This window comes from Macrobrachium rosenbergii, chromosome 16 (genome assembly GCF_040412425.1).
Source record: "Macrobrachium rosenbergii isolate ZJJX-2024 chromosome 16, ASM4041242v1, whole genome shotgun sequence".
Taxonomy (NCBI): Eukaryota; Metazoa; Arthropoda; class Malacostraca; order Decapoda; family Palaemonidae; genus Macrobrachium; species Macrobrachium rosenbergii.
Window position 1 is genome coordinate 12,888,406 of NC_089756.1, and position 24,311 is coordinate 12,912,716.

A 24,311-nucleotide genomic window follows, 5' to 3' on the forward strand; every position below is an offset into this window, starting at 1 on the left:
TGTAAGTGAAAATATATATATAAAAATATATACAAAACGAGAGCTTTCGAGAACTTGCTCGAGCACGTTCTCGGAAGCTCTCGTTTTGTATATTTTTTTATTATATATTTACTCTTACACCATTGTGGATTTCTTCACCAATAATAATAATAATAATAATAATAATAATAATAATAATAATAATAATAATAATAATAATAAAGCTTTGTACCAAGCGAACTTCCATCCCTCATAGCAAGTGACAGAGTAAGTGTGTCTCTTTCTCTTTCGAGAAATCTTGGTACTTACCTTCCATAATGAAATGCAAATGGCATGCAAATGTAGCCACCTAGGTTTTAGTTAATGAGCGTAAATGGCGATTTTGTTGTGGCCTTCAGTGTTCCCAGTCCCATACATTCTGGGTTTTTGTCGTCAAGTGGAGGACGACCTGCGCAAAGGATTATAATCTCTCTCTCTCTCTCTCTCTCTCTCTCTCTCTCTCTCTCTCTCTCTCTCTCTCTCCTTTAGAAAGGTGTGCTGGTTATGTGTTAATCCGTGGAAATTTGGCGAACAGATTGCTTTTGTATTAGGGAAAACGGGGTTGAAATATTGTGTTGACTTATACAAAACACAACACATTCAAAACAAGAAATAACAAGGTTTTGTCTTTTATTATATCCAGGTATACACGCTATTCATGTTATTAACTTGCACTCCTTTGATAATTTGTTAGTTTATTTTCAGACGCTTCTCAGAGAGTTATTATGTAATCTCATTCCATGTCAGTTATTTTACTGGCTTTCTCGAGAGCTCTGCGTTAGTGTCAGTTTGTGTACAAATAAGATTAACGTCAATTTATGGCTCTGCAATATTGTTGGCGCTATCGTGCCCTGTGCATGTCTTTTGTTTTCAGTGGCGTCTTAATATGGCGTAAAAGTATTGTATCATTGCGAGCAAATGCCAATTTTGGGACGTGCTTGCTGTAAGTAATTCATGTTACCCTGGATTTGTGTATATGTTAGGTAGATATCAATAACGCAGAGAAACGAGAGTATTAGATCATGTGATTCTGCAGTTAGAATTATAACATAACAGTGGGTTACTGCCAAACTATATTTAGGAAAACAGGTTATTGCAAATTTGAATATAGGAACATTAACGTGTTTTCTCCTGCAATGTGTATCAAACAAAAACAAAAAGATATACAGTTTACAATTATCAAGAGGTATTTTGGAGCGTAATAAGAAGAAGAAGAAGAAGAAGAAGAAGAAGAAGAAGAAGAAGAAGAAGAAGTAGAAGAAGAAGAAGGAGGAGGAGGAGGAGGGTATGGTTGTGTAAACAGTTTTTCTTGTATGCACAGAGAAACTGGCTTTTGTCACAGCCGTCATTCACCATTTGACAGACGACCAACTTGCTTCTTTTAATGTACGACCTATATGCGTGTAGATAAGGGGTAGATAAGGAATCTCGGTAATTACTTGAGTCGAGCGTTCTTAAGATAAAGTGTCGGAGACTAATGGAGAGAGAAAGAGAGAGTTGAGGGGAGACCTACCGGCTTCACGACTGCCTGTCAGCCATCTTGGAGTTTGTATATGAGAAAAAAAATCTTGTATCTGTTCATACTTATCGTATTTTCTTCTAGATTCCTTCTTCGTTATAGCATGACACTCGAAGCAACTTGAGAAAATAGTTAAATGAAATCGTAGTTACGTTAAATATTTGCTTGGAAATCTGTCCACACCTGTTTTATCAAACTGGAAATCATTTCGGGTAATAATGAATTATTTTTAACGTATTATTCGTAAATAAGTGAACTTTACCAAAATAGATAATTAAGATCTGCTTAATTATTTTCACGGAGAGACCACTTTTGTGAACCGTTCATGCAAAATTATTACATTGCATATGAATAAACATTTGTAATTTTGAACTGATGGTATTTGATGAAAGGGTAAGATAATGAAATCTAGCGAATGCCATGTTTTTATTGGAAAAAAAGGAAAAAGATGAACATCACCTTAACTAAATTATTATTTGTAACTAAAGGAGACTATTATTATTATTATTATTATTATTATTATTATTATTATTATTATTATTATTATTATTGTTATGTTAGCTTTTGTGTTTCTTTGAAATAGTGGAACTGTAAATAAAATCGGAAATGATAAAGACAGTGTAGATGACGATGACAATTGTCATGACTTTTAAAAGTAGAAAAAATAAATTATTAAAATACATAATCAATTTCCGCCAGTATAAAAATTCGTTTTCTCATTTTCTTACCACAGTGAAAGAAAAGGCTGGCGTTAATACCCATAATTTCATTTTATTTATATATATATATATAATATATATATATATATATATATATATATATATATATATATATATATATATATATATATATACAGAGAGAGAGAGGGAGAGATTTCGGTAAACTTCAGTGTCATATTCTTCATGAACTTTTGATTTAGAAGTTAACTGAACTGTTGGAAAACAAATCATCTAGAGTTCTAGACGGTCTAATATATTTTGAGTAAGACACATCTCTCATATACCTCGGCACCATGTCATTCTCTCTCTCTCTCTCTCTCTCTCTCTCTCTCTCTCTCTCTCTCTCTCTCTCTCTCTCTCTCTCTCATTTTTATATTTAAACATTATCAGTTCTTTCTCCCTCGATCCCTCTCCTTACAGCCTAAATACGACCTCTCTCTCTCTCTCTCTCTCTCTCTCTCTCTCTCTCTCTCTCTCTCTCTCTCTCTCTCTCTCTCTCTCTCTCATTTTTATAACTAAACAGTTTCAGTTTTTCTCACTCCATCCCTCTCTTTTGCATTTTGACCCATTCAACTTACTATCGTATTCTCTCTCTCTCTCTCTCTCTCTCTCTCTCTCTCTCTCTCTCTCTCTCTCTCTCTCTCTCTCTCATTTATATTATTAAACATAATCATTTCTTTCTCTCTTTCAATCCCATTCTCTTACAGCTTAATTCCTTCTCTCTTTCCATCCCATTCTCTTACAGCTTAAGCACGACCACTTTCTCTCTCCCTCTCTCTCTCTCTCTCTCTCTCTCTCTCTCTCTCTCTCTCTCTCTCTCTCTCTCTGTTGTATTATTAAACATAATAATTTTCTCTCTCTCTCATCCCATTCTCTTACAGCTTAAGGACAACCACTTTCTCTCTCTCTCTCTCTCTCTCTCTCTCTCTCTCTCTCTCTCTCTCTCTCTCTCTCTCTCTCTCTGTTGTATTATTAAACATAATAATTTTTCTCTCCATCCCATTCTCTTACAGCTTAAGCACGACCACTCTCTCTCTCTCTCTCTCTCTCTCTCTCTCTCTCTCTCTCTCTCTCTCTCTCTCTCTCTCTCTCTCTCTCTGTTGTATTATTAAACATAATAATTTTTCTTTCTCTCCATCCCATTCTCTTACAGCTTAAGCACGACCACTTTCTCTCTCTCTCTCTCTCTCTCTCTCTCTCTCTCTCTCTCTCTCTCTCTCTCTCTCTCTCTCTCTCTCTCTCATTTTTTGTTACATAAAACAAACTACGCCTAGAATTTACGAGTCCCATTCTGGGCCTGACATAACGTTCATAGTTCAAATGGACGTAGAATTAAGGAGAAAAATTCGAGTACCGCAGATCAATTGAGTCATGTCTTAATTACTTACAGTCGCCATTTACCGTGATATGTTCTTGCGACAGGTAATGTTCTGAGGATAAATCTTGAAGATGGATGAGTTCGCATATAACTGAGAATGGAGCTCTTCAAATTTTTTCTATTGCTGTCATGCGATTTGAAGATTATAATGGTTGAAATATTGAATGTGTGTACATATGTATATATACATATGTATATATTTTGTGTATATATACATATATATATGTATATATACATATACATACATATATATACACGTTTCGCGTGCGTATGTATATTTTCCTGGATATACACGATAAAATTATATAAGAATAAAAGTAAACTAGTCACTTGATAGAGGCTGTTTCTTAAATCAGATCATTGCATATAAGCCCTCTAAGAAAATGCTTGCAATAAACATCTGTGTGAATATTGGCAGTGTCTAGTATTTTATAGTAAATTTTCATAAGTACTTCCAATAGATGCCAATCTAGTAATTGCAATTTCTAGTATATTTTAGTAAATTTCTATAAATAAATACATGCTATAGGTGGTAGTCTGTTTTGAATTCTGTAATCACCGCAATAAAGGAATCGTAAGTCTCCCAAAAATCGCTTCAACAAAACATAATTCAAAACTTATTTTTTTCTGGTCAGAAGAATTTCCGTCGTCAGATTCGAATGACGTCATTCAGAATGTCGCGAGATACAGGCATCGCTATCAGAATAATGCCCTAAATAACTCACTCCTGCGGACGCCATGCCAAATGCCCCAGGCACGCAGATGAGAGCAATATTATTATGCGATCCGGCCCAAAAAACCATCTTTGGAATGTTTATTAGAAAAAGATACCCTCTTTTTTTTCCTCTAACATGTTCGTTTATATTTGGCCGTGATTTTCCGTTCTCGGAGAGAAAAACATACGTGCATGTTTATATATATGTACATATATATATATATATATATATATATATATATATATATATATATATATATATATATATATATATATATATATATATATATATATGTGTGTGTGTATGTATATATATAAATATATATATTTATATATATATATATATATATATATATATATATATGTGTGTGTGTGTGTGTGTATGTATATATATATTATATATAAATATATATATATATATATATATATATATATATATATATATATATATATATATATATATATATACCACATGCACCGTGAAATTTTAAATTCACAAACGTAAACTAGAAATGTCGTTTAATGACAAATTCACCCTACCTTGCAACGCATACTCCTAAATGGAATTTATAAGTGATAAGCCATCCGTCACCAGGGGTACTCGAACCAGCGAATGGTCTGTGAATACTACTTTTTAGTGATAGACCAATCGGCTGTCAAGAAAGGTATGAGTTGGTATATTCAAATATTCGCTTGAGAAATATGAAGACTTCGTAATGAATAGTCATCATCGGCCTTTTGAGACGTTATAAGCAAGCAACCTAACGAAACTTGCTGTAAAGATTTTACGAATTTGTTGTGTCATTCTCCAGTGAAATTCGCGAATTATCTCAGCTAACGGCTTAGTTCAGTTTAGTCCATCGTATAAAACTAAGCATCCAAGCCGCGTGGAAATATTTAATTTTCATCTCATTTATAATTCCCCCGAAAAAAAAAATCGAAAATAAAAAGAAAACAATATGACGGGGCATAATGGATTTCCATTAGAAAAAAAAATCTCTGCATTTCAAATGAGGAATATTTTGATTTCGACCATGAATTTCCCCAATTCAAAAGCGCATATGAGCCAGCCGGCCATCATAGCCCTATTTTTATCTTCTAAACCTATTAGCTGTACTGGCGGATATTAAAAAAAAAAGGTAACTAAATGAAAGGTAATTGATAATCTCTCTCTCTCTTTTCTCTCTCTCTCTCTCTCTGGCTCTGGCTCAATAGAAGCCGAGATTTATAATTTGGACGGGATTTCTTTTCAAAAGACTCCAATTAATATCTTTTAGCAAGAGCTGCAAGTGTTGGACTGAGGCCATTACAGCGTTTATTTCAAGTTGTGATAGTGCCTGGTTACTCACCACTATACTGCTTACAGGTGACGTTTAGTCATAACACTGTTAGGTTAATCCCCTACCATCCTGTCCTCTCTCTCTCTCTCTCTCTCTCTCTCTCTCTCTCTCTCTCTCTCTCTCTCTCTCTCTCTCACGCAAAGGCAGTACAGCTTCCACAAGATCTTATTGATATCTTACCTAGCAAGTCTTTGAAACTCTTCAAAGTACTTATTAGTATAAGAACCTCCTTTCATTTTGTTTCATTTGCTTTTACAAACTGAAAGCGGTTTTGCCCCAGGCGTATTGTCAGACGATTTTCTAACAAACAGAATTCAAGTTGGATTCTTGTTCAAGTTCACGTTTATGTGCTGTACGTACTTTTCTTTATTTATACCTGTTCAGCTATAATCTAGTAAACCTTGTAATGCATGTATTTTAACTAAAACCAGGAATTCCAAGACATAAGAATCTTGCAGAAGAGAAATTTGTGCTTTGATTTTTACACCTGATAAAGACCTCAACAATGATATACATATATATATATATATATATATATATATATATATATATATATATATATATATATATATATATATACTGTATATATATAATGTATATATATATATATATATATATATATATATATATATATATATATATATTACATATACTGTATAGATAGGTAGATACGTAATGTGCAGGTTGATAGGTAGAAAGATAGATAGATAGCTAGATATACGATAAAAGGGTAAGATAGAGAGAGACAGGGAGAGTGATTCAAATACAATTGGCTCTGTGTACGTTTTCTTCTTCATGTAACCCGAAGTGGGAGCTTTCCACTTTAACTCCAACGCAACCAAATAACAGATGCACATGCAGATGTACGTGCATGTCCGACTATTTTAGTCGGACGGGAGAGAGTGAGAATTTTATCCCCCTGGTAGTTGTCCGTGTGAAATTTTGTCATGCACGGAGTTTGTACTTACGTTTATTCCGAAATAACTCGAGGACAGCAAAATCCATTTAACTTTGAATCGGAGGGAACACTTTTTTCCCCGGCGAGGACGACTTAATTGAATTTCAATATTCCCTTTCATCGCCCGCCGCGGGACGCATGCGACTCTGCAGGCACCTTTGTAAGAATGCAAGAATGTCACCCTAATCCCCACCCCCCCAAAAAAGCAGCAATGTCTCCTGCCACCCCCTCCCCCAAAAACAAAAATATCTTCCCCCAAAAAACGAGAATGTTTCCTCCAAAAGAAAACAAGACTGTCTCCCCCACAAAAAAAGCAAGCATGTCTCACCAGAAAGAAAGCAAGACTGTCTCCCCCTTACCCAGAAAAACAAGAATGCCTCCCCAAAAACGAAAACAAGAATATCTCCCCTAAAAGAAAACAAGAATGTCACCCACCCAAAAAAAAAGTCTCCCCTCAAGAAAACAAGAATGTCTCCCGCCAAAAAATAGTCTCTCCCAAAAGAAAATAAGATTATCTCCCCCATGAAAAAAAAAAAAAGCAAGAATGTCTCTCCCAAAGAAAACAAGAATGTCCCCCCACCAAAAAAAGAATGCATCCCTCCCCCCCAAAAAAAAAAAAATCAAGAATGTCCCCCAAAAAAAAAAAAACAAGAATGTCTCCCCCAAAAAAAGAATGTCTCCCCCTAAAAAAATAATTTCTCCCTCCACAAAACAAGAATCTCTCTCCCCCAAAAAACTAGAAAACATATATTTTTTTTTTCTATATTATCAACATCATCATCACTGACCACGGACTTGGGGAACTAGACATAAGAAAGAAATTTTTAGTTTTTCAAATTCATGGCATGTATAATATCATTACCGGCCAGTGAAGAATTAGAGGAATTTATTTCTGGTGATAGAAATTAATTTCTCGTCATAATGTGGTTCGGATTCCACAATAAGCTGTAGGTCCCGTTGCTAGGTAACCAGTTGGTTCTTAGCCACGTAAAATAAATCTAATCCTTCGGGCCAGCCCTAGGAGAGCTGTTAATCAGCTCAGTGGTCTGGTTAAACTAAGATATACTTAACTTTTTCCCATGAATAAATCTCTTATAGTTTTATTCTTAAATCATCGCTGATATATAAGAAAAAAATGCTTTTAGAAAATGCCTTTTAGTTTTTTAAATTCGAGAGTTTTATCATAAAAAAATTTTAAGTTTTTTCAGATTATTCAGTTTCTTTTCTAGAGCACATTTACATTGTCTGTCTTTTGGGTTGTTTATTTTTTTGAATAAGTATGATAATTATAGTATCACGTATGAAGTTATTCAAGCGTGGATCTCACATTTTCATGATCAAATTATGCCGGTTTTTCGATTATCACAAAGGTCTCATCATTATATTTTGTGACACTGATGTACGAAAATAGTGACGCTGTTCTAAGAATAAAAAAAACGATGACAGTCAATAAACAAGCAACTGCTTTTCGAAAAAAATTATTCAAAATCGGGTAAAATATGGAAGACAAAAAGTAAATGCTAAATTGTTTCTTATGAAGCACAATGTTGTTATTATTATTATTATTATTATTATTATTATTATTATTATTATTATTATTATTATTATTATTATTATACCCGCAAGCGGCTTGCAGAAACTTTTTAAGGTTTTTCATTTTTCATTCCGCTCCCAGCAAATTGGAGGAGCGAACCCCTCTCCCACTTCGACAACCAATGAAAAATCGCCAAAAACATTATTATTATTATTATTATTATTATTATTATTATTATTATTATTATTATTATTATTATTATTATTATTATTATTCGTTTTACTGGTAAAAATACCTTTTATTTTTTAGCTTGCTTTATCTCCATTATCATTATTATTTTAATGATTGATAGTGTAACTTCACGTTCAGTGGAATTATATTGCTTAGGGTTACAGTCTTATTTATTCTGCTTTAGACTTTAACCTCGAGTGACTTTGACAATTCTGAAGTAAGAGTTTCGAAATTGCAGCACAGGGAGACTCTGAAGGGACAAGTAAAGTTTCAACGTATCACATATACACACACACACACACGCATATATATGTGTGCATATATATCAACAGAAAACCACGGAATAAGATTTAAATATTAAAAACAACAGAAAAATTAATTTCTGTCTTCTGTTTTCCAAGTATTATTATTATTATTATTATTATTATTATTATTATTATTATTATTATTATTATTATTATTGTTGTTGTTGTTGTTGTTGTTGTTGTTGTTGTTGTTGCTGTTGCTATCATTATTATACTCAGAATTCAAAGAGCCAAAAAACTTCCTTAGCTTGTTTCCACAGAATAAATTAACCATATTTAAAAAAAAAAATATGAAAAAATGCCCCTAAGAAATATAGTAAAATACAGATGCAAATAATAAAATCAACAAAGAAATTTTAGATAAAGAAATCGAAATAATCATTTGCGTTTACAGTAGGATTGAAAATGTAAAAATCTCCATAAAAGTTCCAGGTCATTTTAGAAACCCTTTACACAAACCCTGGTCTTTCCCCTTATATTTTAATAATTTTGCATGAATATATTTTATAGATTGTTTTATTGATAGGTTTATATAAAAATGGCATCAAATATCCAAGGTTATCTGCGGCGGCAGGAATTCGTTTTTTCGAAGGCAGACTAAATATGGACTTACGGCTTTACTTCAGAATCATTATTCCTCATTATTTTCTAATTATTCTCGTGAATATCTAACTAATCTCACCGATTTTTATGCTTTCGTTTGTGAAAAGATGCGTAACGTCTCCTTCGGTAGTATTCATTCTTTGTATACAAAGCAGAGTAGGTCCTGCGATTTTATATTTTGAACATTGAAGATAAAGTTGAATCGCTTTACAAATTTCTTTTAGATACTTTATTTCAGTACTTACGCTGAAGATGGTTCAAATAATTTAAGTTTACGTAAAACTTTGTTGAGATGACATCTTCACTCATTCAATTTCACTATAAATTATTATTATTATTATTATTATTATTATTATTATTATTATTATATATGCACATATATATTTGTGTATGTATGTGCGTTTTATATATACTTCTATATATATATATATATATATATATATATATATATATATATATATATATATATATATATATATATATATATGCATATATATATGTGTATATAAATGAGCATTAATTAGAAATTCTTGCTAAGAAACTGAAGGATACCTTTAAAAATATGCGTATGTTGACAAATATTTAGTTTTTGTGTACATACATACTTACATAATACATAACGTATTTAAAATGAACATAAAAATGCAATACTGTATAATTATATATATACAGTATATGCACACACGCATATATATATATATATATATATATATATATATATATATATATATATTTTATATATATATAGATAGATATATAGATAGATAGATATGGACATTAATTATAAATTCTTGCAGAAGAAACTGAAGGTTAACTCTAAAATATGCTTATGTTGGAAAATATATAGTTTCTGTGTACATACATACTTACATAATACAAACATACATATACATGTATATGTATACTTACATAATACAAGCATACATATTCATGTATATATATTATAATATATACTGTATGTGTATATATATTATATATCTATATATATATATATATATATATATATATTATATATATACATATATATAGATGTAGATATATATGTAGATGCTGTATATATATATATATATATATATATATATATATATATATATATATATATATATATATATATATATATAATACATGTATATGTATGTTTGTATTATGTAAGTATGTATGTACACAGAAACTAAATATTTCCAACATAAGCATATATTTAGAGCTAACCTTCAGTTTCTTAACAAACATTTGTAATTAATGTCCATATATATCTATATCTATATATATATATGTATATATATATATATATATATATATATATATACAGTATATATATATATATATATATATATATATATATGTATGTATGTGTGTGTGCATATACTGTATATCTATAAGTATATGGTATTGCATTTTCATGTTCATTTGAAATACGTTATAGGCTGATATTTATAGAAAAAAATATGATTTTTAATATTCATTGATAATATAAGTCATTTCTTCAAAATTATAGCCACAGATAGTCAGTTTACGTTTCAGAGGATTTGTTAATCTTCATTGGAGTACCATATTTATTTTAAACAAAATAATCTCCTTAGTGGTATCCAGCAAAATATCATAATAATAAATAAAAACTCTTTAGTGACATTCAGTATGATATAATAATAATAATAATAATAATAATAATAATAATAATAATAATAATAATAATAATAATAATAATAATAATAATAATAGTAATAATAAATGCTAGTCTTAAATTTTCAGTTTCTCTTTAGGTCGAAAAGTGTCAATAACCAGACGTGTATTCACTCATATTCGTACATTTGATATAATACTTCCGGTCAAAGGAAATTTATAATCAATTTATACAAAGTACATTTTTGTACTGGCGTCCAGTCAAACTATATTGTCAATTTTATTTAGCAAGGTAGGAGTTTGTGACAAATATTTAATAGCGTCTATTTTTAACATCTAATCCTAGAACTCTATTTTAACTGAATTCTAATCAGGAAACAATTACGTCGTTATCTGCTCATTTGGACACAGTTAAAAACACGAGGTTTTTAATTAAATGATATCTAGTATTTTGAAACATTAGTAATTACCTAGTTTGAATTCTAATTCACAAAATATTAAGTTGTGTTCATGTGTTTCACCTTTGTATTACTTGCCAATACAAATGTCTATAATTTGAAATAATGTGTTCAATACCCAAGGATTAATCCACATTTTTTATCATTATGTTGAAAGATGCAAAATTCATAACAATTTCTTTCAGAAGCACGGGAATTACGCTCTATTAGATTAGCAAATCGCTTGTTAGTTTCACGTAAGGGACAATTTAAGCATTCCTGACCCAAATTCTGACGCAAATTAACATATGTTCAGTTCCTGAAGTGTAGTATGCATTTTGTAAAAAGGTAATCTTCGACACTTTAATTGACAACATTCCCCAAATACAAATTTCGTTTTGACACTTGCCGATAGCGCAGCATCTTGACATCCGAGCTATTACAGCAGTATCTTGACCTTTAGACAAAAAAAAAAAAAAGAGTGCGGTACATTTATTTCTTGGGAATTGTCATGCTATTAGAAGCTCACCATGAAATGTCGTGATTGAGGGAATAGAGCTTGATGTCCTCTATCATTGCATTTGTTGTACTTTTCGAATACAGATTGTAAGTAATGTTTTTCACCTTGGTTTTATATAACTAAGTGCCAGTGAAGAAGTTTCCTAACTGATAACTTCAAATTAGAATGCTGAGGAAATATGTCCATTATTATTATTATTATTATTATTATTATTATTATTATTATTATTATTATTATTATTATTATCATCGTCGTATTTTACACACTGTCAGCCTTGTTTGCATGGATTTCTTTTGAAAACAAAGGCATAAAACAAGGGTAAAAATAATAATGTATTATGTAAGTATTTACACATACGATTTCACAATACCTATGGTGTTAATGCCTTTAAATAAAGGTCATGATAACTGTTAGCCTTGCATTAAAATCTTATGTAGCATTTTATATTTTATCTCTTCTAACATAGAGTCCTTAAGCTTCTGTATTTTGGATCGAAATTTTGAGCGCGCTCACAGCCGCTCCGTGTCAACATCTGGCCTTACAGCGTTCGTCCATATTTGCATCTCTGGATTTTTTGACGATGAAATTTTTGCAGAACGAAAAAAAAAAGTTTTTGTTTATATTTTCTGTGAAGATTTTTCTGTTCCCAGATTATTTGAAATCTGCAGCGATATAGATACTCTAAAAAGGCCGCGTAATTTCGATTCAAAATAGTTAACTGCTTAATTGCAAGAAGTAATAGCACCTAATGCAGTTGTCACTTCATAGGTAGTCGAATAGAAGCAGAGATCACGCAGATGGTTATTCAAATAATAATCATTTATATTTACACTACAAAAATATAATATAGTTCCTGAAAAATGTACTCGGGATGATAAAAATATGTCATTGTACTTAATCCAGGACTTCCTTTAGTTTTCTTAATGTTCTACTATCCAGGTTTTCATGAATACTCGTATATGCAAGGTGTGAGAAAATTGTTGACCAACATTCTACTTGATGAACAACTCATTTTCAGTATATTGACCGAAACTGACGTACATTCACAGCATATTTTTTTCCTTGTATGACAACAACAACAATAATAATAATAATAATAATAGTACAATACCTTATCACTTTCTCTTTCCTCACTACCGTAAATGGTAATGCCGGTAGAAGTAATAATAATTATTAAAATTATTTAACCAAATGATTATCATAACTAGATGTTAATTCTCTTCAAATCGGAGTCATCACCAGCAGCTTTCATCAATAGTTATAATAATAATCCTTATCATTATCGAAGGTCTTGGTGTTCTTGCTCCAATCATAACGAAAACGTTCATATATATATATATATATATATATATATATATATATATATATATATATATATATATATATATAAAAAAGATCTGTATTGTAAAACTGATAAAATTACGTCAGCTAGACACAAAATGTTAATGGTTTATTCATACACAAATAATGCTATATATATATATATATATATATATATATATATATATATATATATATATATATATATATATATATGTGTGTGTGTGTGTGTATGTATATATATGTATATATATGCAAGATCTGTATATTAAAACTGATAAAGTTATGGCAACTAGAAGCAAAATATTAATGGTTTATTCATACACAGCAATGCAATGATAGACTTTAGCGAAAACGCAATAAATTAAAACGAAGTGTCAATTTGGTGGACAACCGATGAATTAACAATATTTGTAAATTTTGGTTTTCCTTAAATTGATACATATTTGATATATATATATATATATATATATATATATATATATATATATATATATATATATATATATCAGTTCACCAAATGAAAAAATAATGTTCATTTTCTGGGTTTATGAACGGGTAAGAATACACTGCGAAAATATATTTATGGGCCATGAATTGAAATATTTCAAGTTAATCAGGAAAAAGCTAAGGATATATTGAATTTCCTTGTCCAGCACTGAATGAGATACTGTCGAAAACGGTCTTTTAAACTTAAGTAAAGTAGCCACCATAATTATTTCACCCAGCGGAGGTATTTAGCAGTATGATAATATTACCAATCATTTGTTTAGTGTAGAATTTAGTATGTAATATTTCCTAAAAATTTTTTTCTTATTCTCCTCTGTACCAAGTTATATAAAATCCTAACTGCTAGATTCTACGTACAATGAGCCCTAAAATGATTACAGTATTAACCTTCCTTTTTTGTAATTTTTCAGAAAATATCCGTGAACTTACATCGAAAAATTTTTTTCTCTTCATTTTCCTAGAATGAGAATTTTCATTGAATCTAGGACTATCGTAAACATTACCGGCGATATCTTCCCGCTATCCAGAGTTTTGATAAAGTCTACGGTAATTGTTTGCCACGTTTGAATTACTGCTCGGCTGCTGTTCATTGCATCGGTATGTCAAGTTAAAAGAACGCATTCCGGTATCGTAGGCATACTAATTACATTTATCAGGATGATAAATAAAAATAACTGAAACCAGATTTCGTAAGCGTTTGGCGAACTCAAAGCTTCAATATTCGGTAAACCATTATTTATTAAAAATGAAAATGTGCTTATGAGTATTTAATTCTAAGTTCTTTCTTCAACTTTTAATAAAATTACGTACGGTATTTTCTCACATTTGATTTATGTTTAGGATGACAAGCCAGTAATATAGATACATATACATATATACATACATACATACATACATACATATATATATATATATATATATATATATATATATATATATACATATACTGTATATATATATATATACCTGTGTGTGTGTGTGTGTGGTATCTGGATGAAACGAAAAATTTCGCCAGGGAAAACATCTCATTCTACAGAATACAAAATTTATCTTATTTTGTTAACCCTCATTGCATAGGGGATACTCGTGTCAACTTTGAGATGAAGTTGTAAGCCCATGCCCTGCCTCACTGGTGTTCAAAGAAGCTTATGTACTGACGGCGTCTGGCATTTGGAAGTGGTCAGCCATCCAAGTGCTGACCAGACCCAAAGTTGTTTATCTTCGCCGATTGGGAAAGTAGCCATATAGCGAATGAGTTTCAGCAGAATTCTGGAATGTGTGGATTTTTGTAATATATGTAATATGGGTTAATCTTTTAGTTAACCTGTCACCTTATGACTGTCATCTATTCCAGGTATTTGTGTGGTGTGTGTATGTGTGTGTGCATGTGCATGTGTGTGTGTGTGTGTGTACGGAAATTAGATGGATAATCTTGCGCTATTTTTTCTGAATCCCATTTATCCTTTACTGAGTGAATGTTTTCGTCGCTATATTCAATATTGCGCATCTCACGTTGACGTTTTGTTTAGTATGTATTTATATGTTTGTGCTTGCGGGCACCACGTTTGTGCGTAAACCTATGTTTTTGTTTTATACATGTACTCGTTAATATGTATAGGTAAAGTGTTATCGACATACATGTATGTGTATATATTGAAGATTTCCAACCTTTTTGCGTAGCAGATATGTAGTTATATATGCACCAACTCGTGTGTGTATAAATATATATATATATATATATATATATATATATATATATATATATATATATATATATATATATATATATGTGTGTGTGTGTGTGTGTGTGTGTGTGTGTGTGTGTGTGTGTGTGTGTGTGTATATACAGTATATATATATGTATTTTATATATATACAGTACATACAGTAGGCCTGTGTGTACATGTATTGTAGAATTTAATTATTTTTGCGTGTAAATTAGAGTATACATGCTTAATAAAGTTAACATCATTTGATATAATATCTCATGACCTCTTTTATTATTATACCGCAAAATTTATTTTCCTTTTACCATTAACCACCTTTATCGTTCATGAGCCACTCCACTTTCCATCTTCTCTTCTCTGCAAATCGTTTACTTATCAAAGTTTCCTGTAATTCCGTTTATTTCCGCTTATCTTTTGTCACTGTCCGCACTTTGATTCATTTCACTGACCACATATCCTTTTCTTTTGGGGAGATCCTTCGAGAAGAATCCCTGACGAGACGATTCTATTCTATAGAGCAATCTAGGTCACCGGACAGTGTCTACGCAAAACAATAATTTTACTCTAAAACTGAACTATTGTAAGTCCGCTTCGATCTTACTCTAGAGAAAGTTTTAGAGCGTCTTCTAAGTTGTTATTTATGCTCTATCGGTCAAAAAAACTGAACTACTTCTTGTGTTATTGCATCATAACGAGAGAATCTGGGATCCCCGTATGTTTGCAACTGTCGTTTCTACGAGAAAATATTTGCTAACAATCGACCAAGTAGTTGACTACGGTAGCAGTGGCAGCAGCAGGATTGTCTATGAGATAGCCAGTTATACAAAATAAAATTATTTGTGTTAGAACTACGGCAATGAAAGAGCAACGAGAGAGAGAGAGAAAAAAAAATAGAAAGAGAGAGAGAGAGAGTGAGAGTTTTATTTCATTCTAGGGCATTGGAGTGGCTCATATGGTACCCCTATGCCCGATCTTTGCTAAGTGACTATGATGAAGTCAAATGCTGTCTAGAACGACGGCTATTTTCAGCTATGTCATGATCTAGTTGGCTGTACTAGTGGTCTACCCAGCCTACTATGACCTATTCAGGCCACGACTGTGAACATACCCAGCATCCATCATCCATCCGCCGATTACGTGGTGGGACCTAAAGGGATTCAGGGATTCAGGGGAATGAGGTCCCAGGGCAATGGGGATTGGGGCATTTGAGGACACAATAGGGCAAGGTGCTCTTCATCTAAGGGAACAAAGTAAACTAAATGGAAACGTCACCCCTATTATTCGGAGATTTCAGGAGAATGAATGCGCGCGCAGGCCGAGGGCGGAGCCATGCCAAGGGGAGGCGGCATTGGTCAATGGGGACCCGCCCACCGTGCCACGGGAGGGGGCGGAGCCAATCGCCACTCTCACTTGGCACGCTGTCAGTACGACGACACACGTCGTACGAGGCCGCCTAATTCGTTATCATTATCATCATAATCCCTTTGATGTGATCGCGGAATATTTTTCTCGAACCCTTTGATGAGGAGACTTTCAAATCAAGTCCCGGTCTGGAGAGACTCCCCAGGCGGTTTGGGCGCGCTTCGGCCCGCCGCTGGTCAATTGGCAGCGATTTTGGGTACCGTGACCCGAAAAATGTAGGCATTGTACGCCTTCCTCGTACGCTGGTCGTTCACTTGGCACCACTTCTGAGTCAGCAAGTCTTCGCCAGCCCAACCACCCCCTCCCCCCTGTAATCAATAATTGGCTGGTTTTGTGTGTTGATGATATTTACCGGCGATTTTTGATGGCGCCAAAGTCGTTATACAAGATCGACTCCCTCGTGGAATGATGCCAAAATATCAACAAGGTTTCCTTCCATCTCACTCTCCCCCCCCCTTTTTTTTCCTTCCCTTATTCTGTTTCCCTTCTGTTTTTCCCCCCCTTTCCCTTCCTCTATACAATATCCCGACGTCAACAGCTCTTGTTTCGTACGAGGTTCGTTTTGGTCAACACCTCCCAAAAAATGTCACAGGAACATGGTCAAGCGAGCCCCTAAAGTTGCCCTGAGAGCTTGTCAAGTCCACATCCCTCCTTCACAGGACTCGAGTGTCCCAACGTATGGGGACTTTCCCGTCTACTAACAAATTCATCCTATTACTCTTAGGATTTTATACCCCCTTTTTAATCTCCTGTCGACATCAATTAACCTGACTGTTTCAAGCGGTGAAAAAGATACAGTTCCAGAGGAATTTTCATTGGTCTTTTATTTTCCACGCATCGAATACCAGACATCTTAATTTTTCTCAAAACTGTTAATATCGGTGTTCAGATTTTCATCACACTTAAAGGCATAGGGTCAATAGTAAGAGGTTGAATCATCATTTCTTGTCACTTTCAATTGAATATCTTTTACATTTAAGATTGAAAACCAGCGCTAAAATGACTAAGAACGACTTTGTAAAGAGAAAAATGTGGGAAGAAAGAAAAAGAAGTAAAACAGAGAGAGAACAGAGAGAGAGAGAGAGAGAGAGAGAGAGAGAGAGAGAGAGAGAGAGAGAGAGAGAGAGAGAAAGACTGACTGCTTTTTATTGCTGCAGCAACTTCGTCTTTGACACTTAAGTTTTATACAAATCTTTCTCTTCTCTGTGGGACTCTTAAACGACCGCTGAGAATCATTCTTGCTTAGCTTTTCAAACTTGCAATAAAGAATTTAAAGGAAACACTTTATAACTTGGCCGTATGTGCCTTCTACTTTTTCTTTTTTTGGTGGGGTAAGGGGGGAGGTTGGAGGCTTGGGGCCGTGGGGTTAGCAATCTCTTGCAGCTTATACATTCTCGTGTAAGACTGTTTGAGCTTGACTATAACTCAATAAAAAATGCCTGCACCCTGAATTAGGGGATAGACTTAAAACATTTTGATGTTCTTCAGTTCTGTTATTAGCTGTGAAAGTCTCTCCATGAATATACGTATGAATGTGTATGAATAATGAAATAATTTCCACCTCTCTCTCTCTCTCTCTCTCTCTCTCTCTCTCTCTCTCTCTCTCTCTCTCTCTCTCTCTCTCTCTCTCTCGTGGTGAAATAGTACCACTGTCGTCTCACGACTGTGATCAGTACCAAATGGTGTGCCATCAAATCATAAAGAAAAGATGGAAGGGCCTCGACGAAGTAATCCCTGAAACCATTCTCTCTCTCTCTCTCTCTCTCTCTCTCTCTCTCTCTCTCTCTCTCTCTCTCAATGCATGTATTGAGTTTGTGTATGCATTTGCACGTCCCCAAACACCCGTTGCTTGTTCCTTCCTCTTCTCGTCCACAGTCAGCAGTGTGCCTGGCCGCCAGCATTCTCACAATCCATTAACAGATTACCAAGATTTCGGGGTCCCGTAAGGTCGGCTGGAATTTGATGCGAAAGTCTTTGTAAATACTGCTTCGCTAGTCACACACTCACACACACACACACACACACACACACACACACACAGGCAAGTCTGGCAGCTTGCGGTACAGATTAAATACAGCTGTAGCTTTGGTAAAACCACGGAATAAACCCAAGTTTGGGGCCTGGAGTTCAACGTAAATACAGCTGTAGATTAACAAAACTCCCGGAATATTCATCGTTAGTGTTCTGGAAATGAATTTGAATTGTTCTGCGTGATTCTTTTAGAGATAACTTTAGTGCTTTGATCTAATGGAATTTTTTATTTAGTTCACCTATGTTCTGTATTTTAGAGTAAGTTGGCATTTGTAAATTGGATGCTATAAATATAATGTATAAGTACTTGCATCGATGCATAAAAATCTCTCTCTCTCTCTCTCTCTCTCTCTCTCTCTCTCTCTCTCATATATATATATATATATATATATATATATATATATATATATATATATATATGTGTGTGTGTGTGTGTGTGTGTGTGTGTAAAAGATTTTGTGCATTTATATATATATATATATATATATATATATATATATATATATATATATATATATATATATATATATATAAATGCACAAAATCTGTTTACATAAATTCCTATGCATTATAAGCATATAAGAAATTGACATAGTATGACATTGCATTTAGACAATTATAGTAACGATATCACTTAGGTCTAGCTTATCAACCTCTTTCAGCAAACACAAAAGAGTAAAAACAAAAGTCAAGTGTGTGCTTGACTGTGAGATAAGTAAACTGACGTTATCAACATGATCGTAGATAGCGAGATGTGAGTTTGGGGCAAGATTTGTCTTCCTCCTTCTCAAATAATAGCAAGTGTATGGCTGTGTGCACATTAGGGTTTTTAGATGTCAAATATACGAGTATACTTGGTATAATTCGGTATATAAATGCATGTAAATGCATCATAAAGATTGTATCGATTATACGTACATGTATAGGGATGCCTGCTTACGGCACATTCATCATAACCAGTGCTTCAACAGCTGGAGGAAGTCTTTAAATGCATTCTAGAAGAACTATAAACCTTTATTTATTGGTTCCTAGCCCCTAATCTTACGGGCTGCCCTAGAGCAAGAGCCCATGCCAGCACAAGCCTGGGTTAATCTCAGACAACGTCTCTCAATCGAAGGGAAAATCCACATTTTGTTACCTTCAGCAATCAAAGGCCCATTTGCAGCCAGGTGAACTAATGACGTCATGGCCGGGTATCATGCTCAGATAGTGGAAGTGAATTCTCTCGTTCCTTGCGAGATCTTAGGTCAAATGACCTATGACATTGCGGTTTGCGTTAGGCCTTACCATCTTGGGAAGGTTCGTGAGATCCAACCGGTTTTTTCTTGTCCGTTTCTATGATAATGTAGCTTGGGTAATGTAAGTGATGATACCTCCTTCATTGAGCCTTTAAAGCAACACAAGCAAAATGTTGCCCTTTTGACATGAGCGTTTTTGGTCCTGCCAACGCTTGGACGAATGGTCACCAAGATATACTAGACTCGGTTCGCATATCGGCCTTTGAGCATCATTGGGGCATACCTTGGGGCTAGCAGCCTCATCCCCCTAAAAAAGTCTTGATAACCAGAAGAGGAGAGCTTTTCGGATAAGATTGCCAGCCCCCAATTTCTACCTTTCTACCCGCCATAACCATCGCTTAGAGCATTAGGGGCATAACGGAGTTCTGAGCCTGTCCACCCAGCAACAGATGTTATTTACATAATATTCTCTTATTTATATAATATTCTCGCTGGGTAGACATTTGTAAATGCTTAATAAGATGTTTTCATCATAGGATCCCAAATCCACGTTACCTTGGAAAAGAAAACACTAGCACAAGTGGATTCGTTTGGGGTAAAATAACCTTGATTTTTGGTAGAAAGTGAAACAGAACTGACAAGCAGTGAATGCAGTGCTTGAAACGATAAAGTACAACTGTGTCCGGTAAGGACATAAGATGTAGGTCAAGGGAGAGGGTGAGTGATTGATGTCACGTCTGAAACCTGAAAGAAAGGGTGATCAACAATAGTCAATTGTAACTGGATGTAAAGAGAAGAATTCCATGCGAAAACGTGGCAGGCTCGAGATAGAAAATTAAAATTAAAGGAAAAAAAAAATTCTCTGGAATTGGGGTGGATTAGTGTACAGCCAGATAGAGGGAATAACGGAGATAATGATAATTCAGATTATTATTATTATTATTATTATTATTATTATTATTATTATTATTATTATTATTATTATTATTAGTTTAACAAGAACGCTGATTTACATTTATTGACTCTCTTAGAGCTTATACGAAGAAATGATTCGTTAATAAAAAGATAAAATCAGAGCAAGGTAGAGTTTAAAAGTTGGATTTGTAAATAGTCATAGACGAAAGGAAACGAAAGAAATGTAAAAAAGAAAGCAAAGCAGCTGTAAGAAGGGGTCGAACTGACCCTGCAAAGAACCTTCTTATTAAAGGGATGGTTTAGAGTTTACTTATTTGTGCAGTGACGCACATAAAGGACCTACTTGAGACCCAGGTACCCGATTCTGCAAATTATTCGTGTTTTTATTAACCCCACTGCCAGTTACTACATTAAGTAAATTTCATTCAGTTTCATAATACATATTTTAGTAAATTTTCGAAACATTTTCTTTGAATTATACAATGCTTGATACTGGTTGTGAATGCTGCTTTATTTATTTTGATATTCTGACCATGGGATACATTCAAGCTACGTCATATATATATATATATATATATATATATATATATATATATATATATATATATATATATATATATATAAATATATATATATATATATATATATATTTATATATATATATACATATATATATATATATATATATATATATATATATATATATAAGTTAATTATATCTTAGTTTAACAGACCACTGAGCTGATTAACAGCTCTCCTAGGCTGGCCTGAAGGATTAGATTTATTTTTACGTGGCTAAGAACCAATTGGTTATCTAGCTATATATATATATATATATATATATATATAAACACCCACTCTCGCACATACACAGACATATATATATACATACAAATGTATCATATATGTAAGTTTATGTATATATACATATATAAATATGTACAGTAGATATATGTAGACATATATATATGTGTGTGTGTGCGTATGTATGTATGTATGTATATGCATATGCACACAGTGTATGCTAATAGAATTTGCACCATTAATATTCAAAATATGTTATTACACGTAATGCATCACCTACAGTACCCTGCGTAAAATAACCGGCGATTATTAAACGTCACTAGAATGATGTCCGCGTTCGAACGTCAATCAAGAGTCTCTACCTCCAAGATAAACAGCAAAGAAGAAGCTCGATGGGTTTGAAAGCATTATACCGGTAACGTCAATCTAAATTCGAAGACGCGCCCAGGCCAGCGCAGATAGAAGAAAAAAAAAATAGAAAATGTTCCCAAACACTCACGTGATAGACAACATTTGCCTTAAGGTGACACTGACAAGCGGGGACTGTGAGTTATGCTTCTTCTCCGTCTTCTTCTTCTTCTTCTTCTTCTTCTTGGGTTGATATGAGAAAAGGGGAACCATATTGCTGGCCAGAATTACCGGATGCGTTTCGTTAAGTCAAAGCAATTTGAAGCAAACGTCTGTTAAAGCACATCACGTCAGGTACGGGGGAAGATTGTTTTCGTTTGTTTAATGACGCTTGTGTTATGAGCTTCGGTCGTCTTAGAATGGCATCAAGATGCACGCGGCGATGACACTTTGAGAGCCTGCGTCTGTAATCACTGCGTCGTTTTCGTATCCGGCGTACTCCCGATTATTTTGTTTTGTTTCGCGTGGTTTGCCCGCTATATTCACACATGAATTCGCAGAAGATGCCGTAAAATCTCTGTCTAGGGAAGCAACGATGAACAAAATAAGGTCATTCTGTTTTTGTTAATTCATCGAAATGGTTAAATATAAACACAGTTGTTTATTGTCAAGCAGATGTTTAACAGGCAGTAAGAGAGACGAGACAGAGTCCCAGTCTTTTCTTAGATTGCCATTAACACCCATCAGTCAACCGCCTCACACTTCTGCGTTGTAAAGGTCAGAAATCACCGAAAAGATCGATTTGGTTACTTTTTATTGTCCTACTTGTCTCCTGAATCCTTTCAAGAGGCTAGTCTACACCTCCCTTGCAGGGTTCACCCTATTCATCATAGCCCTCGTCCATCTTTCGTCTTTTTTATTTATATTAATTTGTTCTTTCCAGTTACCGTTGCTCACGAAATGCGAAATAAAGCAATATTTAGTCCAGGATTAATAGAATACAGGGTTAGACCGTCCCGGCGCTTCTGCGCATGTTTGTGACGTCACTGGTAGGCAACCATAGAAGAAAATCAGGAAAACAAGGAAATGAAGGGTCACTGTGGGAAATGTTTCCCCACACACATTCTCTCTCTCTCTCTCTCTCTCTCTCTCTCTCTCTCTCTCTCTCTCTCTCTTTCACGACCTTAGGTGAGAGAGGTCCCCGTTAATCTCCAGGTGCTGCTGAATTAAAGGATTGAATAACCCTCCATGTCTTTTTATTGCCATATGGCTAATGCAGTATAATGTATATGTATATATAAAATGACAGTCTTAACTATCACCAGCAACCCACATATTCAATATAAAAAAGGATGAGAAAATCCTGTTTAAATTTTATGCTGTATAATGAAAGTACACAAAGAAACGCGAAAGCAAGTAAAACTTTTTAAAGCGTTATTATGAAAGTGGCTATTTTATCAGTTTTGCATATTTTCTCTTTTGACTTCTCACAGAAGAGATGTTTCTGTTTAGAACTGGTCGGGTCGTCGAGATTAAAAGGACTGACCGCCTTAATCCAGGTTAGGAGAGCTGCCATGTTCTTCACTCTGGTAAAGCCAAATATTGACTGATGACCATTCTTTATCTTAACCTCGACCAAATGCAGCCACACGACGACATGCGCAAGATGTCCTTATTTTGGTCAGAAGCGGACTAACCCTGTACTCTATTAATCCTGATTCAGTCATGATATATTGGACTGGTTAAGCGATTTCTATGGTAGTGTTTAATATTGTTAGGGAAGGAAAAAATGTCTGTTGCGAGCGGCAGTAAGTTACAATTGTGTCTTGATGTAAAGGAATCTGGTGCCAATGGCAATAGGTCACAATGAGGCTCGAGAGCCGGTATAATGTGAATAACGAATGAATTATTTACACCTACGTCTAACTAAGGACGCCGTTTCCAGCAATAATTGTACAATAAAGGGGAAAATCAGTTTCTTCAAAGACTTTTAAAGATAGAATCGAAATTGATATTGGATCAGAGGTGGGAGTTGGGGTTTGGGTTGACTGGTCTGAATGGCAATGGGTTACAGTAAGCCCCGAGAGCCAATGAACAAA

General features: G+C 33.8%; 1 long non-coding RNA gene across 1 annotated transcript in view; it reads right to left on the reverse strand.

The window, feature by feature from the left end:
• LOC136847091 (uncharacterized) overlaps window positions 1-16,711 on the reverse strand; it is a 29,422-nt gene extending 12,711 nt beyond the window's left edge. The window contains exon 1 of the long non-coding RNA XR_010855610.1: window positions 16,563-16,711. This is a non-coding gene — a long non-coding RNA (uncharacterized lncRNA). The remainder of the gene's footprint in view (window positions 1-16,562) is intronic.
• Between the last annotated feature and the right edge of the window lie 7,600 nt (window positions 16,712-24,311).